The following is an 18,714-nucleotide window of genomic DNA, read 5'->3' on the forward strand; positions in this document are numbered from 1 at the left end:
AACTGAGATTGCAATCTGGATATTGCGAATATAAGATGAAAGCTTTATTGATCAAGGTGGGGTTCTGTGACGCCTTTGTCTGGTCGTTGAACACAAACGAAGTACGCGAAGTTGCAGCTATGGCGAACTTTTAATCTAAACAAAACCCAAAGTCTAAACGATGCCCTAAGGGCTGTATATATGGAGGAAGAGGGGGGGAATTTCGTGGCCCTTGGTGGAGGGGTCCGAAATCAACCCTATCTCTTGTTTCCCCACACATACGGACTCTAAAAATAGCCTATACTTATGTATTTCGAAATTACATGGGCCTGGCCCAATAATAAGGTGACGCAGGACCTAAAATAGCCTCGGGACGAAATTTATGAAGTGGCATCTTGTATATTTCGTCCAAGGCTTCATGCACCCATTATGGTGGCTTCAAAGTCCTGAAATCATCACTTGTAACTCCGTTCTTGTTTCCCTTGCGCATGCCATCATCTCCATGCTTGTTCTTGCTCCAATGTTCATCCTTCTCCAAGCTAGGCCCTTCATTTGTAAGCAAAACAAATGTATCCAATTTAGGCAGCATCATATTCTCATGAACATTAGAATCATTACAAAGAAACGAAAGTACCTGGTAATTTAGTTGGCGTGCACGAGCTCTAGTAATTGGTCCAGTATGTATAGCAGCAGGGCCTGTGGGTGTAACAATTGTATTGATGTCCTCATCATCCTCCCCTTCTTGAAATGAAGTCGTCCTCGACGAAAGTTCATCTTGCTCACCCAAATAAGGCTTCAAATCTGCAATGTTAAAAGTGGGACTAACCCCAAAATCTGCAGGCAGCTCAAGTTTATATGCATTATCATTTATTTTCTCTAACACCTTAAAGGGACCATCAGCACGTGGCATTAGCTTTGATTTGCGCAAATCAGGAAATCTATCCTTACGCAAATGTAACCAAACAAGATCTCCAGGTGCAAACACAACATGTTTTCTACCCTTATCTCCAGCAAGTTTATATTTAGCATTCATACGCTCAATGTTTTCCTTAGTTAACTCATGCATTTTTAAAATCAATTCAGCACGTTGTTTAGCATCAAAATTAACCTTCTCCGAAGATGGAAGAAGCAACAAATCAATAGGTGCACGAGGTAGGAAACCATACACAACTTCAAAAGGGCACATCTTAGTAGTAGAATACAATGAACGATTATAAGCAAATTCAATATGAGGCAAGCATTCCTCCCAGATTTTCTTATTATTCTTCAAAACAGCCCTAAGCATAGTAGACAACGTTCTATTGACTACTTCAGTTTGTCCATCAGTTTGGGGGTGACAAGTAGTACTAAAAAGCAGTTTAGTCCCCAACTTAGCCCATAAACATCTCCAAAAGTGGCTAAGAAATTTAGTATCACGATCTGAAACAATAGTATTTGGCACACCATGCAAGCGAATAATTTCACGAAAGAACAAATCAGCAACATTAACAGCATCATCGCTTTTATGACATGGTATAAAGTGTGCCATTTTCGAGAATCTATCCACGACAACAAATATGCTATCCCTCCCCTTCTTTGTTCGAGGTAAACCTAAAACAGAGTCCATAGATATATCCTCCCAAGGAACACTAGGTACAGGCAAAGGCATATATAAACCATGAGGATTGAGTCGTGACTTAGCTTTTTGACATGTAGTGCATCGAGCAATAAAACGCTCAACATCCCGTCTCATCTTTGGCCAAAAGAAATGTGTAGCAAGTACGTCCTCCGTCTTCTTCACGCCAAAGTGTCCCATTAATCCTCCTCCATGCGCCTCCTGCAACAACAAAAGACGAACGGAGCTAGCTGGAATGCATAGCTTGTTAGCACGAAACACAAATCCATCGTTAACGACAAACTTGTTCCACATTCTTCCTTCTTTACAATTCTGCATTACATCTTTAAAATCGGCATCATGCACATATTGATCTTTGATGGTCTCCAAACCAAATATTTTGAAGTCAAGTTGTGAAAGCATAGTATAGCGACGAGACAATGCATCAGCAATAACATTTTCTTTTCCCTTCTTGTGTTTAATGACATAAGGGAAAGTCTCAATGAATTCAACCCATTTAGCATGTCTACGATTCAGTTTAGCTTGACTTTTAATATGTTTCAAAGATTCATGATCAGAATGTATAACAAATTCTTTGGGCCATAAATAATGTTGCCATGTTTCTAAAGTCCGAACAAGAGCATATAATTCTTTATCATAAGTAGAATAATTCAGACTAGGCCCACTCAATTTTTCAGAAAAGTATGCAACAGGTTTGCCATCTTGTAATAGCACACCTCCTAATCCAATTCCACTAGCATCACATTCAAGCTCAAAAGTCTTATTAAAATCAGGAAGTTGGAGTAAAGGAGCATGTGTCAACTTATCTTTCAATACCGTGAAGGCTTCTTCCTGTGCGGTACCCCAAACAAAAGGCACATCCTTCTTTGTAAGCTCGTTGAGAGGTGCAGCAATGGTGCTGAAATCTCTCACAAAACGCCTATAGAATCCAGCGAGGCCAAGAAAACTCCTCACTTGTGTGACCGTTTTGGGCTGCGGCCAACTCTCAATAGCTTCAATCTTGGCTTTGTCAACTTCAATTCCCTTTGTCGAGAAGCTCTTGTACTTGGCGCATAATCTCCTTCGTCTCCTCTGGATTGGTACGGTATGGTGCACGGTTTGGCAGTGAAGCACCGGGAATTAAGTCAATCTGATGCTCAATCCCTCGAATAGGCGGTAATCCCGGTGGCACGTCTTGTGGAAAGACGTCAGCGAACTCCTGCAAAATGTTAGTGACAGCAGGAGGCAAAGAGGAAGGCACGTCCTCGAATGAAAATAATGCCTCTTTGCACACAAAAGCATAGCAAACAGATTTGCCGAAATCTAGCTCATCAATATCAGATTTGGTGGCAAATAAACATGCACTTTTCAATTTAATTTCAGAAGCAACACTAGATGGTTTATTGTTAGGCTTCATTTGTTGCTCAAATTCTTTTGCCACAATCTGATTTTCACTCTTTTCGTCTCCTGTTTTGCTTTATTAGCTCTATTAATATCATCTTTCAAAATGGAATCAGGAGTCATAGGAAGCAAAGTAATATTTTTATCCTTATGAACAAGAGTATAGTGATTGTTTCTACCATGGTGTACAGAATTTTTATCAAATTGCCATGGTCTACCAAGTAATAAGGAACATGCTTGCATAGGTACCACATCACAATCAACATAATCAGCATATGTAGAGATACTAAAATGCACACGAACAGTACGTGTTACCTTAACCTTGCCGCTGTTGTTGAACCATTGGATGTAGTAAGGATGTGGATGTGGTCTTGTGGTGAGAGAAAGCTTCTCCACCATCTCCATGCTAGCCAAGTTGTTGCAGCTCCCTCCGTCTATTATGACGCGCACAGAACGTTCCTTCACAACTCCCTTGGTATGGAACAAATTGTGCCTCTGATTTTGCTCAGCTTGTGTGACCTGCACACTCAAAACACGTTGAGCAACTAAACATTCATACCTGCCAGTGTCTTCAGGAGCCATGTATTGCGTCTCATGATCAGAATCATCTCCACCATATTCTTCACGTGTAATAAGAGCCAATGTCTCCTCATCATAGTCACTAGCGGACTCATATCCACCATCCGCGGTAGCAATCATCACACGCGGAGATTTGCATTCCCTCGCATAATGACCTCCTCCCTTACAACGACGACAAATAATATCACTTGTGTGCCCTGTTGATGCCATGGAAGAAGAAGAACGCTGTGCAGGCCCCGCAGGTGCGCTCTTGGCAGATAATGGTGGTTGTGCCTGTTTTCTTGTATCACGGCTAAAGGAGGCACCTGATTGAGGTGCTGGTGCAGTTGAAGTAGAAGATGCACGCGGTGACCAAAAATATTGCATATATGCATATTTGTCAGGTGATTTCTAGTGCAAAATATTCAATAATCTATTTATGTTATCCAGAACAAAAATACTTCACACACTTTTGTGTTTTGTCTAATTGCAGGTGTATGGGACATTTGTACAATCCACATATGAAGATAAGGAAGAAAGAGATGTTTATTTGCTGTCCAAAAAGTTCTCTCACGTCACTTTTGGCCCAAGAGAAGATAGAGTCCAAGTCTCTCACGTTCTGGATTCAGATTCGGACTGCACAGACATACCTGACTCAAAACGCACACAAGTTTTTCATACGGACTCCGAATTGGGTGATTCTTTTTTTGTTGGAAACTAGATTTCGTGCACTTTCCAACCCAATTGGAATCACCTTCAAATTCGTCTGGAGCGTTGAGTTGTGGATGAAACAATCTGATGCTGTAGCAGAATCCGAGTCAAACTACAAGTCCAAAGGTGTTACATCACCTCCACTTGGGCCCATTGGCCTTGTACGACCTAGATTTAGTTTTAGCCTGCCTTGGGACGTCCTCCCACCTCCTTGGCCACCACCCCTTGCTCCTATATAAGTAGATCCATCTAGTAGCTTTTCCTTGGGATTTGTTTAGTTAAAAGTTAGCCATTGCAACTTCGTGTACTTCGTTTGTGTCCAACGACCAGACCAAGACCGCCTACGGATCCCCACCATTATCAATACTTCATATATATTTGCAATATTCAGATTGCTTTATCATATTCTTGCTCGTTCTTCGATTGCTTGCAGGAATAGACCTTCGTGGTCAGGTTGATCGTGCTCCAGCGTGGTCAATAACCTCTCGGAGTTGGTTTAGCGATTGCTAAGGCGCAACGTCGTGCACGTTTGTAGTCGGATCGTCAAAGTCGTCTCCACCAAATCGATAGTTATCATCTCATCGAAAGATCGGGACACCCCGGCCTCTATCAAGTGGTATCAGTTTTCAGGTTGCTCGGTGAGAATTTCCAGTTTTTCTTAGATTAGATTTATTTTCTTACCTATTGTCCAAGAAAAAGCCACAAAAAAAAGTTAGATCTGTTCATCCTTTATCCAAGCCAGTCTGAGCCTTTGCAATTTTCTATTCATTGCTTGCATAGTTGAATTATCGGTTGCATCGTCGTGTCAGTTGCTGGTCTTAGTGTCTAGTTCCTTTAGAGTTTCGAGTTCTGTTCACATTAGTCACGCAGCCGCTGCATCATTATCCCATCCGCTGTCCACCATCCCATCCACCAATTTCCATCATGTGCTACGCACTGTTTATTGTCATAATCATAGTTGAGGTCACTCACATCTTCGCCTGATCGAATCTGCATCTTATCTAGTTTGTCTTGGAAAGAGGGAGAAAAAGAATATAAAGAAAAAAAAGAGAAAAAAAAGGAAAGAAAAAAAAAGAAAAAGAGGGAGAAGAAAAAGAAAAAAAGCGTGAGAAAAAAAAGAGAGAAGAAAAAAAATTGGATCTATCTAGAATCAATCTCGTACCTGAATTCGGATTGGAATCTGTTTTGCGCACTGTTCAGTAAAACAGGTGTATCTTCCTCACACGAAGTCCGTTTTGGCTCCGTGAGTACTCAAATTGAAGATAGCGACGAGCCGCATCTAAATAGTTGCAGAAGCTAGTTCAATATTTGACACCTCAAAATCGGCTTCTAAATAGGTCTTTTTGCCCTCCGAAGTTCGTGAACACAGCTTGTTCCAATTTTTTAGGCCAGTTTTAGAATTCTTTGACTCCTCATATCAACTCGGAATTGAGTGATTCTTTTTGCATTGGAAAGCTTGAGTTAGTAGCATTCTTTGAAAGAATTTATCAGAAAATTGTCTCAAACTTTTCAAGAGGAAAGTTGGAGAGAGAGTTGTTGTATATCCTGCTTGGCAGTTATTTTTCATCATTATCTTCACTGCCGTTGTGATCTTCACTTATATCTTGCTGTCAAGAGCTACTTAGTATCCTTCATTGATGCTAGTTGTGCTACGCCGTGACCTCATTAGTGTTCTAGGCTCGCGTCTCTAGTCCGGTCTAGCCTAGGACCAGCACAGTACCGTCGTTGAGCGTTTATTCAACATTGCATCTTCGAATTGATTATTGCTAATCTTTTGCTACCATATATAGCCAACCCAGCTCCACATATTTCTACACCGTGTATACGTACGCTCCCCTGGCAATCGCTTTACTCAATATTCGGAGTTACTTGACACCGCTGGTTGCCGATCACCGCCTGCTGCATGGTAAGAACTTATAAGACATTGATATTTGCTTTACTGTGAGCGTTTTACCACCACATCCTAGTAGTTATAGGAACATTATTTTTGGGTTTTGTTTCTTGTTCTACTAATCATGACAGGATCCAAAGTCAATTCATGGGCTTTGTCGATCGCGGGAGACGTGCCACCACCTTTGCAAATACCACAACCGTCACGAGAGGTGCACAAACATCCAAATGCACATGATCAGGTTAATGTATCTATACCACCATTTAATGGCCGTTTTAAACCTGCTTTATATATTGAATGGGAGTTCGACATAAAAAATATATTTGCTTCCCATAATTTCGATGAACATAAAAAGGTTAAGGTTGCGGTTGGTTCTTTCACTGGTTATGCTTTGGTTTGGTGGAGTGAATATTGTCGGTTACACACTGATTATATACCTACTACTTGGGATGATTTGAAACTTGCCATGCGACATACTTTCGTCCCTGCTTATTATACTCATGACATGATTAAGAAGTTGCAACACTTAAAACAAGGTAGTGAAACTGTAACAAAATATTATGATGATTTACAAACTACCTTGTTGCATTCCTCTTTAGAAGAAAGTGAAGATGATTTTATGGATAGATTTTGGGGAGGATTAAACCATGATATTCAAGAGATACTAATTCATGAAGAGTGTTATCCTATGGACCATTTGTTTCATCTTGCTTGCAAAGCTGAACAGGAAATAAAACGACGTGTTGGCCACGAGGAGAACAAGCGCACGGTGCACATTCCAAGAGTTGATATGATTGTTCCTTCAACTACTAGGCATACTATGACAACCACATCCATTGTTGTCAGGACTACATCACCTCCACCATGTGACACATCGCCCCCGAGAGTGGCTACATCATCTGAGTTGATCATAAGAGGTAATGACAAAGGTACTGATCTTCCATCTCTACATGAGAATGATGAATGCCTTGTCAATTTGAATGCACCATCTGATGAGCTACCCACTACTTTGATCACACCACCTATTTTAGAGGACTACGTGAGTAATTTGACTTTGCCATGTGATCAAACAACTGAAATACCAACAATGTTGAGTGCACCCATTGAATTAACTATTGATGCAAAAGAATCAATGTTTAATCATTTTGATATGACCTCTAATCTTGGTGATGATTCTGTGTTGAATGACTTATTGCATGTTTGCTTATTTAAGCATGTTGTAGCATGTAAATTTGATGCAAGTAAGGTTTATTCACCAATGTTGGGATGGTTTAATGATGAACATTGTCAATCTTTTGAAATGAATAAGAGCTTCACTTATATGTGCAAACTGAGTTGCAATATTTTCATGCCTTCTACTTCTTGTGCTAATTTTTTGGCTTTAGATTTTATGAACTATGCAAGTTACTCATCTATTCATGTGTCATATATGCAAAAATCAAGGGAAGTAAAAATGGATGGCATATACATATACAACATGTACACCTTGTCTCTTTTGTTAGCCACATTTCAGATTAAGCAACGCCGAGGACGGCTTTATTTTCAAGAAGGGGAGGATGATGAGGACATGACTACCTTGGATATGACCAAAAATATTGCATATATGCATATTTGTCAGGTGATTTCTAGTGCAAAATATTCAATAATCTATTTATCTTATCCAGAACAAAAATACTTCACACACTTTTGTGTTTTGTCTAATTGCAGGTGTATGGGACATTTGTACAATCCACATATGAAGATAAGGAAGAAAGAGATGTTTATTTGCTGTCCAAAAAGTTCTCTCACGTCACTTTTGGCCCAAGAGAAGATAGAGTCCAAGTCTCTCACGTTCTGGATTCAGATTCGGACTGTACAGACATACCTGACTCAAAACGCACACAAGTTTTTCATACAGACTCCGAATTGGGTGATTCTTTTTTTGTTGGAAACTAGATTTCGTGCACTTTCCAACCCAATTGGAATCACCTTCAAATTCGTCCGGAGCGTTGAGTTGTGGATGAAACAATCTGATGTTGCAGCAGAATCCGAGTCAAACTACAAGTCCAAAGGTGTTACATCACCTCCACTTGGGCCCATTGGCCTTGTACGACCTAGATTTAGTTTTAGGCTGCCTTGGGACGTCCTCCCACCTCCTTGGCCACCACCCCTTGCTCCTATATAAGTAGATCCATCTAGTAGCTTTTCCTTGGGATTTGTTTAGTTAAAAGTTAGCCATTGCAACTTCGTGTATTTCGTTTGTGTCCAACGACCAGACCAAGACCGCCTACGGATCCCCACCATTATCAATACTTCATATATATTTGCAATATTCAGATTGCTTTATCATATTCTTGCTCGTTCTTCGATTGCTTGCAGGAATAGACCTTCGTGGTCAGGTTGATCGTGCTCCAACGTGGTCAATAACCTCTCGGAGTTGGTTTAGCGATTGCTAAGGCGCAACGTCGTGCACGCTTGTAGTCGGATCGTCAAAGTCGTCTCCACCAAATCGGTAGTTATCATCTCATCGAAAGATCGGGACACCCCGCCTCTATCAATATATATCAGGAACATATCTACCCTCAAATGGTGGAATATTCAATTTCAGTTTAGGAATATGGACATCATCTCGTACCTGAGGTGGTGGTGCAGGCCTACCATTACGAATATATACCTGAGGTCGACCTGCTGGTGGTGGTGCTGGTGGCTGCTCGTAGATCTGATTTTGATCAACCTCATCCTCATAATCGCCCGCATACTCATCATCCTCCTGGGTACCGGCAACAGCAGTAGCAGGAGCCACAGAAGTATCAACAGCAGCACCAACAGTTTGGCCAAAAGCAAGAGGAACACGGCTCGCTCGGCGAAGGTCTATTTCGCGACGTGGAGGTAGTCGTTGTTGTTGTTGTTGGAGAGGTGCGTTAGGTGCAGCGGGTGGTGGTGGTGGAAGACGCGCGAGCAATTCATTAAATCTGTTATCGAGCTTTGTTTCGAACGTCTTCTCAAGGCCAGTGATCTTCTCCATGGCCTCTTCAAAATTGTTCAGCACATCTTGCACCTGTTCAGTCATCATTTGCTGAAACTTATCATGAAGCTCCTTGTTCGACAAATTCTCCCAGTCAATCTCGTCGGCTTGTGATCCTGGCATGGTTAGCAGCAATAGAAACACACAAGAATATGATCCTACAGACTACGAACAAGTGGTGGTGGTGGGTGTCACAAATCCGTCAAGCAAAACTCAAATTCTTACCAGTTCTTACCCAGCAACAGGCGGTGATCAGCAACCGTTGTAGTCAAAACTCTCAAAGCTTGGATAGAGCGATTACCAGGGAGAGTCAAACGCACGACGTAGATGTATGTGGAGCTGGGAAGGCTTATACTATGGTAGCAAAAAGGGTCAGCAATAATCAATTCAGAGATGCAAAGTTGAATAAACGCTCAACGACAGTACTGTGCTGGTCCTAGGCTAGACTGTGCTAGAGACACGAGCCTAGAACACCAACAAAATCACGGCGCGGCACGTAAACAAGGGAAAAGCACACTCTGAAAAAAAATTTTCGCTCTTTTTTTTTGCGAAAAATCACTATAATGGCGAGTGTCTCAAAACTCTTCCTAGCTCAAACTGACAGGATGGGCACGAAATTTTTCGACCAAATTTTTTTTTTTCGACTGCCCGGACCCAAAAACTGGAAACGGGTCAAAAAAAACTTCCTATAATGGCACCTATCTCAAAACACTCAGAAACACCTAAAAATAGGATAGCCAGAAATTTTTTCGAAAAATGCGTTTTTGAAAAATTTTGGGCCTAAACGGAGCGTGGCTACCCGACAAGGAACTCCGGCAAGGAAACACGAATCGGAATCTAGATGGATCTCGAAAACAACCCTAATAAGCAAGGAACTCGGATTGGTGGTGGATATATGGTGGTGGTATATGGCAGCGGTGGTGGTAGCGGTGGTAGTATATGGATATGGATCGGTGGTGGTATATGGACACGGATTGGTGGTGGTATATGGATACGGATTCGGAGCGGTGGTGGTAGATGGCAGGGGCGATGATGATGGTGCGGCGGCGGCGTGACAACTTATGACCAGAACTCGAAACTCTAAAAGACTAGACTCTAAGACCAGCAACTAGACACGACGATGCAACCACAAATTCAACAAAGCAAAAACCCTAAAAAGATTATGCAAAGGCTCAGATTGGTTCGGATATGATGAACTAACCCTAATTTTTTTTGTGGTTTTTTCGTGGACTGTAGGTATGAAGAACAGACTTGATCTAAACTACGAAAAACTGTAAAATCTCACCGAGCAACCTGGATATCTGATACCACTTGATAGAGGCAAAGGTGTCCCGTCTTTCGATGAGATGGTGGATTTCGCTTTGGTGAAAGTCGACTTTGACGATCCGACTACGAACGTGCGAGGACGTCGCGCCTTAGCAATCGCTAAACCAACTCCGAGAGGTTATTGACCACGCCAGAGCACGATCAACCTGACCACGAGGGTCTGTTTCCTGCGAGCAAACGAAGAACAAGCAAGAAACTGAGATTGCAATCTGGATATTGCGAATATAAGATGAAAGCTTTATTGATCAAGGTGGGGTTCTGTGACGCCTTTGTCTGGTCGTTGAACACAAACGAAGTACGCGAAGTTGCAGCTATGGCGAACTTTTAATCTAAACAAAACCCAAAGTCTAAACGATGCCCTAAGGGCTGTATATATGGAGGAAGAGGGGGGAATTTCGTGGCCCTTGGTGGAGGGGTCCGAAATCAACCCTATCTCTTGTTTCCCCACACATACGGACTCTAAAAATAGCCTATGCTTATGTATTTCGAAATTACATGGGCCTGGCCCAATAATAAGGTGACGCAGCACCTAAAATAGCCTCGGGACGAAATTTATGAAGTGGCATCTTGTATATTTCGTCCAAGGCTTCATGCACCCATTATGGTGGCTTCAAAGTCCTGAAATCATCACTTGTAACTCCGTTCTTGTTTCCCTTGCGCATGCCATCATCTCCATGCTTGTTCTTGCTCCAATGTTCATCCTTCTCCAAGCTAGGCCCTTCATTTGTAAGCAAAACAAATGTATCCAATTTAGGCAGCATCATATTCTCATGAACATTAGAATCATTACCAAGAAACGAAAGTACCTGGTAATTTAGTTGGCGTGCACGAGCTCTAGTAATTGGTCCAGTATGTATAGCAGCAGGGGTTGTGGGTGTAACAATTGTATTGATGTCCTCATCAGATTGAGTCGTGACTTAGCTTTTTGACATGTAGTGCATCGAGCAATAAAACGCTCAACATCCCGTCTCATCTTTGGCCAAAAGAAATGTGTAGCAAGTACGTCCTCCGTCTTCTTCACGCCAAAATGTCCCATTAATCCTCCTCCATGCGCTTCCTGCAACAACAAAAGACGAACGGAGCTAGCTGGAATGCATAGCTTGTTAGCACAAAACACAAATCCATCGTTAACGACAAACTTGTTCCACATTCTTCCTTCTTTACAATTCTGCATTACATCTTTAAAATCAGCATCATGCACATATTGATCTTTGATGGTCTCCAAACCAAATATTTTGAAGTCAAGTTGTGAAAGCATAGTATAGCGACGAGACAATGCATCAGCAATAACATTTTCTTTTCCCTTCTTGTGTTTAATGACATAAGGGAAAGTCTCAATGAATTCAACCCATTTAGCATGTCTACGATTCAGTTTAGCTTGACTTTTAATATTTTTCAAAGATTCATGATCAGAATGTATAACAAATTCTTTGGGCCATAAATAATGTTGCCATGTTTCTAAAGTCCGAACAAGAGCATATAATTCTTTATCATAAGTAGAATAATTCAGACTAGGCCCACTCAATTTTTCAGAAAAGTATGCAACAGGTTTGCCATCTTGTAATAACACACCTCCTAATCCAATTCCACTAGCATCACATTCAAGCTCAAAAGTCTTATTAAAATCAGGAAGTTGGAGTAAAGGAGCATGTGTCAACTTATCTTTCAATACCGTGAAGGCTTCTTCCTGTGCGGTACCCCAAACAAAAGGCACATCCTTCTTTTTAAGCTCGTTGAGAGGTGCAGCAATGGTGCTGAAATCTCTCACAAAACGCCTATAGAATCCAGCGAGGCCAAGAAAACTCCTCACTTGTGTGACCGTTTTGGACTGCGGCCAACTCTCAATAGCTTCAATCTTGGCTTTGTCAACTTCAATTCCCTGTGGAGTAACAACATAGCCAAGAAAAGATACTCGGTCGGTGCAAAAGGTGCACTTCCCAAGGTTACCAAACAAACGTGCATCACGTAGAGCAATAAAAACAGCACGTAAATGTTCCAAATGTTCTTCCAAAGATCTGCTATAAATCAGTATATCATCAAAATAGACTACCACAAATCGTCCAATGAAAGCACGTAAAACTTCGTTCATTAGTCTCATGAAAGTACTAGGCGCATTAGTTAACCCAAAAGGCATGACTAACCACTCATATAATCCACACTTAGTTTTAAATGCTGTTTTCCATTCATCTCCCAATTTCATACGAATTTGATGGTATCCACTACGCAAATCAACTTTGGAGAATATTGTAGAGCCACTCAATTCATCAAGCATATCATCTAGCCTAGGAATAGGATGACGATAACGAATAGTAATATTATTAATGCCTCTACAATCAACACACATACGTGATGTACCATCCTTTTTCGGCACTAGAATAATAGGAACAGCACAAGGACTAAGGGATTCGCGTATATAACCTTTGTCGAGAAGCTCTTGTACTTGACGCATAATCTCCTTCGTCTCCTCTGGATTGGTACGGTATGGTGCACGGTTTGGCAGTGAAGCACCGGGAATTAAGTCAATCTGATGCTCAATCCCTCGAATAGGCGGTAATCCCGGTGGCACGTCTTGTGGAAAAACGTCAGCGAACTCCTGCAAAATGTTAGTGACAGCAGGAGGCAAACTTTTAACTAAACAAATCCCAAAGTCTAAACGATGCCCTAAGGGCTGTATATATGGAGGAAGAGGGGGGAATTTCGTGGCCCTTGGTGGAGGGGTCCGAAATCAACCCTATATCTTGTTTCCCCACACATACGGACTCTAAAAATAGCCTATACTTATGTATTTCGAAATTACATGGGCCTGGCCCAATAATAAGGTGACGCAGCACCTAAAATAGCCTCGGGACGAAATTTATGAAGTGGCATCTTGTATATTTCGTCCAAGGCTTCATGCACCCATTATGGTGGCTTCAAAGTCCTGAAATCATCACTTGTAACTCCGTTCTTGTTCCCCTTGCGCATGCCATCATCTCCATGCTTGTTCTTGCTCCAATGTTCATCCTTCTCCAAGCTAGGCCCTTCATTTGTAAGCAAAACAAATGTATCCAATTTAGGCAGCATCATATTCTCATGAACATTAAAATCATTACCAAGAAACGAAAGTACCTGGTAATTTAGTTGGCGTGCACGAGCTCTAGTAATTGGTCCAGTATGTATAGCAGCAGGGGCTGTGGGTGTAACAATTGTATTGATGTCCTCATCATCTGGGGTCGGGAAGATCGCAAGATCTGGATCGGGTATGGGTTTTTGGGACAGAAAAGGATGATTTCGTAGTCGAAATTCGATCGATTTCAAGGAAGGAATGTGGAGGGAAAATGTGTAGATGCTAGATCCACTTGAAGCCAAGCAAATCCACGGATCAGATCCAACAAAACATCAACACACCAACAAATCACAAAAAAAATTTGGGGCTATTTTTGGTGGGGATTTTCGAATTAGGACGAAAAACAACAAAATTAGGCTAGAAACACAACGGGGAGGCTCCGAAATCATGATCAACCTTGCTCACGATACCAAGATGATGTAGGGTAGAGACCCTCTAGGCCGATCTTTCACGAAAGGAGCGGATCCCAACGATGAACATGAAGAACACGGGAAAGAAGACGAGGGAAAACACAAGAGAATCACTCAAACCAAACAAGAACAAGTCACACATGTGCTAGATCCTCGGATACATAGAACGATACACGAATCCACGATCAACTAAGGACGATACAAAAGGGTAGCCAGTTCTTCTCCGAGAGGAGGTCTTGAATCCACAAGGGGATCTTCCCGTAAAGGGGTCTTGAATCCAAAGTGGATCTTCTCCGTAGATGGGCCGCGGTCTCTCTCGTGGAGTAGATCCAATATGGATGAGCAATGCTCTATCTCTCAAATGAGCTAAACCAATGCTAACCCTAGAAAGTTGTACGGGATAGAGTATTTGTAGTCTAGGTAACAAAAGGGTACACGGGCCTTGGCCCAAGTGACTGCGCGCAGGCAGGGCCGGTAGTACCGGTCAAGGGGGCGGTTGCTCCGCTGGGAGCTCATGCAGGGCGGAAGTACCGGTCCTGGAAGGCGGTAGTTCCGCTGGGAGGTCTGGTGCTGGCTTGTGGAGATGGACGTCGAAGGGGCCAGCGGTTGCACCGGTTGTTGGGCGGCAGTATCAGTCTTTTGGTAATTGCCGGTACATCCGGTGTAGTGCCGGCCTTGCACCGCTCGATCACAGAAGGTAGACCGGTTGTTGGGCGGTGGTCGGCCGGTTGTTCCGCCCGGGCGGTGGTCGGGCGGTTGTTCCGGTCCTTCAGGGCTGGGCAAAATGTCTCCATGCTCTTGATGTCCATCTTGCACCGTTCCATCTCCTTGGTTGCTTATATGGTACCTAAGCACACAGAGCAACTCCGATTGAGGTAGTAGCCATGTCTCACGTGGGTTAAAGGGAAGTTCAACAAGGAGAGAGTTAACCTTGTTCTCAATGGTTCTCGCACGGGCTCTTGTCATGGGTGGAAGTGGTGTCGTGGGAGATGTAGGTAGGTCCATGGGGATGGCCTTGGGATGCTCCGCATCATCCCCCCTTGGCGCGCCCTCCTCCTAGGCCAGCCACCTCCCCCCTTGCCCCTTTATATATGGGGGCAGGGGGCACCCCATAGATACAACAATTGATCATTGATCTCTTAGCCGTGTGCGGTGCCTCCCTCCACCATAATCCTCGATAATATTGTAGCGGTGCTTAGGCGAAGCCCTGCAATGGTAGAACATCAAGATCGTCACCACGCTGTCGTGCTGACAGAACTCTTCCCCGACATTCTGCTGGATCGGAGTCCAGGGATCGTCATCGAGCTGAACGTGTGCTAGAACTCGGAGGTGCCGTAGTTTTGGTGCTTGACCGGTCGGGCCGTGAAGACGTACGACTACATCAACCGCGTTGTTATAACGCTTTCGCTTTCGGTCTACGAGGGTACGTAGACAACACTCTCCCCTCTTGTTGCTATGCATCACCATGATCTTCCGTGTGCGTAGGATTTTTATTGAAATTACTACGTTCCCCAACAGTGGCATCCGAGCCTAGGTTTTATGTGTTGATGTAATATGCACGAGTAGAACACAAGTGATTTGTGGGCGATATAAGTCATACTGCTTAACAGCATGTCACACTTTGGTTCGGCGGCATTGTTGGATGAAGCGACACGGACCGACATTACGCGTACGCTTATGCGAGACTGGTTCTACCAACGTGCTTTGCACACAGGTGGCTGGCTGGTGTCAGTTTCTCCAGCTTTAGTTGAACCGTGTGTGGCTACGCCTGGTCCTTGCGAAGGTTAAAACAACACCAACTTGACAAATTGTCATTGTGGTTTTGATGCGTAGGTAAGAACAGTTCTTGCTCAGCCCGTAGCAGCCACGTAAAACTTGCAACAACAAAGTAGAGGACGTCTAACTTGTTTTTGCAGGGCATGTTGTGATGTGATATGGTCAAGACATGATGAGATATAAGTTGTTGTATAAGATGATCATGTTTTGTTGAAGTTATCGGCAACTGGCAGAAGCCTTATGGTTGTCTCTTTATTGCATAAGATGCAAGCGCCAAATAATTGCTTTACTTTACCGCTATGCAATAGCAATAGTAGCAAGAGCAATAGTTGGCGAGACGACCATGTGACGACACATTGATATAGATCAAGATGATAGAGATCATGGTGTCATGCCGGTGACGATGGAAATCATGACGATGCTTTGGAGATGGAGATCAAAGGCAGAAGATGATGATGGCCATATCATGTCACATATTTTGATTGCATGTGATGTTTATCTTTTATACATCTTATTTTGCTTAGTTCGACGGTAGCTTTATAAGATGATCTCTCACTAATTATCAAGGTACAAGTGTTCTCCCTGAGTATGCACCGTTGCAAAAGTTCTTCGTGCTAAGACACCATGTGATGATCGGGTGTGATAGGCTCTACGTTCAAATACAACGGGTGCAAAATAGTTGCACACGCGGAATACTCAGGTTAAACTTGACGAGCCTAGCATATAACAGATATGGCCTCGGAACACGGAGACCGAAAGGTCGAGCGTGAATCATAGAGTAGATATGATCAACATAGTGATGTTCACCATTGAAACTACTCCATCTCACGTGATGATCGGACATGGTTTAGTTGATATAGATCACGTGATCACTTAGAAGATTAGAGGGATGTCTGTCTAAGTGGGAGTTCTTAAGTAATATGATTAATTGAACTTTATTTTATCATGAACTTAGTCCTGGTAGTATTAGCATATCTATGTTGTGGATCAATAGCTCGCGTTTAGCTCCCCTGTTTTATTTTTGATATGTTCCTAGAGAAAATTAAGTTGAAAGATGTTAGTAGCAATGATGCGGATTGGATCCGTGATCTGAGGATTATCCTCATTGCTGCATAGAAGAATTATGTCCTTAATGCACCGCTAGGTGACAGACCTATTGCATGAGCAGATGCAGACATTATGAACGTTTGGCTAGCTCAGTATGATGACTACTTGATAGTTTAGTGCACCATGCTTAAACGGCTTAGAATCGGGAGTTCAAATACGTTTTGAACGTCATGGACCATATGAGATGTTCCAGGAGTTGAAGTTAATATTTCAAGAAAATACCCAAGTTGAGAGACATGAAGTCTCCAACAAGTTCTATAGCTAAAATATGGAGGAGAATAGCTCAAGAAGTGAGCATGTGCTCAGATTGTCTGGGTACTACAATCGCTTGAATCAAGTGGGAGTTAATCTTCCAGATAAGTAGTGATTGACAGAATTCTCTAGTCACCATCACCAAGTTAGTAGAACTTCGTGATGAACTATGATATGCAAGGGATAACGGAAACGATTCCCAAGACTTCGTAATGCTGAAATCAACGAAGGTAGAAATCAAGAAAAATATCAAGTGTTGATGGTAGACAAGACCACTAGTTTCAAGAAAAGGGCAAAGGGAAGAAGGGGAACTTCAAGAAGAATGGCAAGCAAGTTGCTGCTCAAGTCAAGAAGCCCAAGTCTGGTCCTAAGCCTGAGACTAAGTGCTTCTACTGCAAAGGGACTGGTCACTGGAAGCGGAACTGCCCCAAGTATTTGGTGGATAAGAAGGATGGCAAAATGAACAAAGGTATATTTGATATACGGATTATTGATGTGTATTTTACTAGTGTTCGTAACAACCCCCCGGTATTTGATACTGGTTCAGTTGCTAAGAGTAGTAACTCGAAACGGGAGTTGCAGAATGAATAGGGACTAGTTAAGGGTGAAGTGACGATGTGTGTTGGAAGTGGTTCCAAGATTGATATGATCATCATCGCACACTCCCTATACTTTTGGGATTAGTGTTGAACCTAAATAAGTGTTATTTGGTGTTTGCATTGAGCATGAATATGATTTGATCATGTTTATTGCAATACGGTTATTCATTTAAGTAAGAGAATAAACTGTTGTTCTGTTTACATATATGGTTACACACCCAATGAAAATGGTTCATTGGATCTCGATCGTAGTGATACACATATTCATAATATTGAAACCAAAAGATGCAAAGTTAATAATGATAGTGCAACTTATTTGTGGCACTGCCGTTTAGGTCATATTGGTGTAAAGCGCATGAAGAAACTCCATACTGATGGACTTTTGGAACCACTTGATTATGAATCACTTGGTACTTGCGAACCGTGCCTCATGGGTAAGATGACTAAAACGTCGTTCTCCGGTACTATGGAGAGAGCAACGGATTTGTTGGAAATCATACATACAGATGTATGTGGTCCAATGAATGTTGAGGCTCGTGGCGGATATCGTTATTTTCTCACCTTCACAGATGATTTAAGCAGATATGGGTATATCTACTTAATGAAACATAAGTCTGAAACATTTGAAAAGTTCAAAGAATTTCAGAGTGAAGTTGAAAATCATCGTGACAAGAAAATCAAGTTTCTACGATCTGATCATGGAGGAGAATATTTGAGTTATGAGTTTGGTCTACATTTGAAACAATGCGGAATAGTTTCGCAACTCACGCCACCCGGAACACCATAGCGTAATGGTGTGTCCGAACGTCGTAATCGTACTTTATTAGATATGGTGCGATCTATGATGTCTCTTACTAATTTACCGCTATCGTTTTGGGGTTATGCATTAGAGACAGCTACATTCATGTTAAATAGGGCTCCATCTAAATCCGTTGAGACGACACCGTATGAACTATGGTTTGGCAAGAAACCTAAGCTGTCGTTTCTTAAAGTTTGAGGT

Source organism: Triticum dicoccoides, chromosome 1A, assembly GCF_002162155.2.
Source record: "Triticum dicoccoides isolate Atlit2015 ecotype Zavitan chromosome 1A, WEW_v2.0, whole genome shotgun sequence".
Taxonomy (NCBI): domain Eukaryota; kingdom Viridiplantae; phylum Streptophyta; class Magnoliopsida; order Poales; family Poaceae; genus Triticum; species Triticum dicoccoides.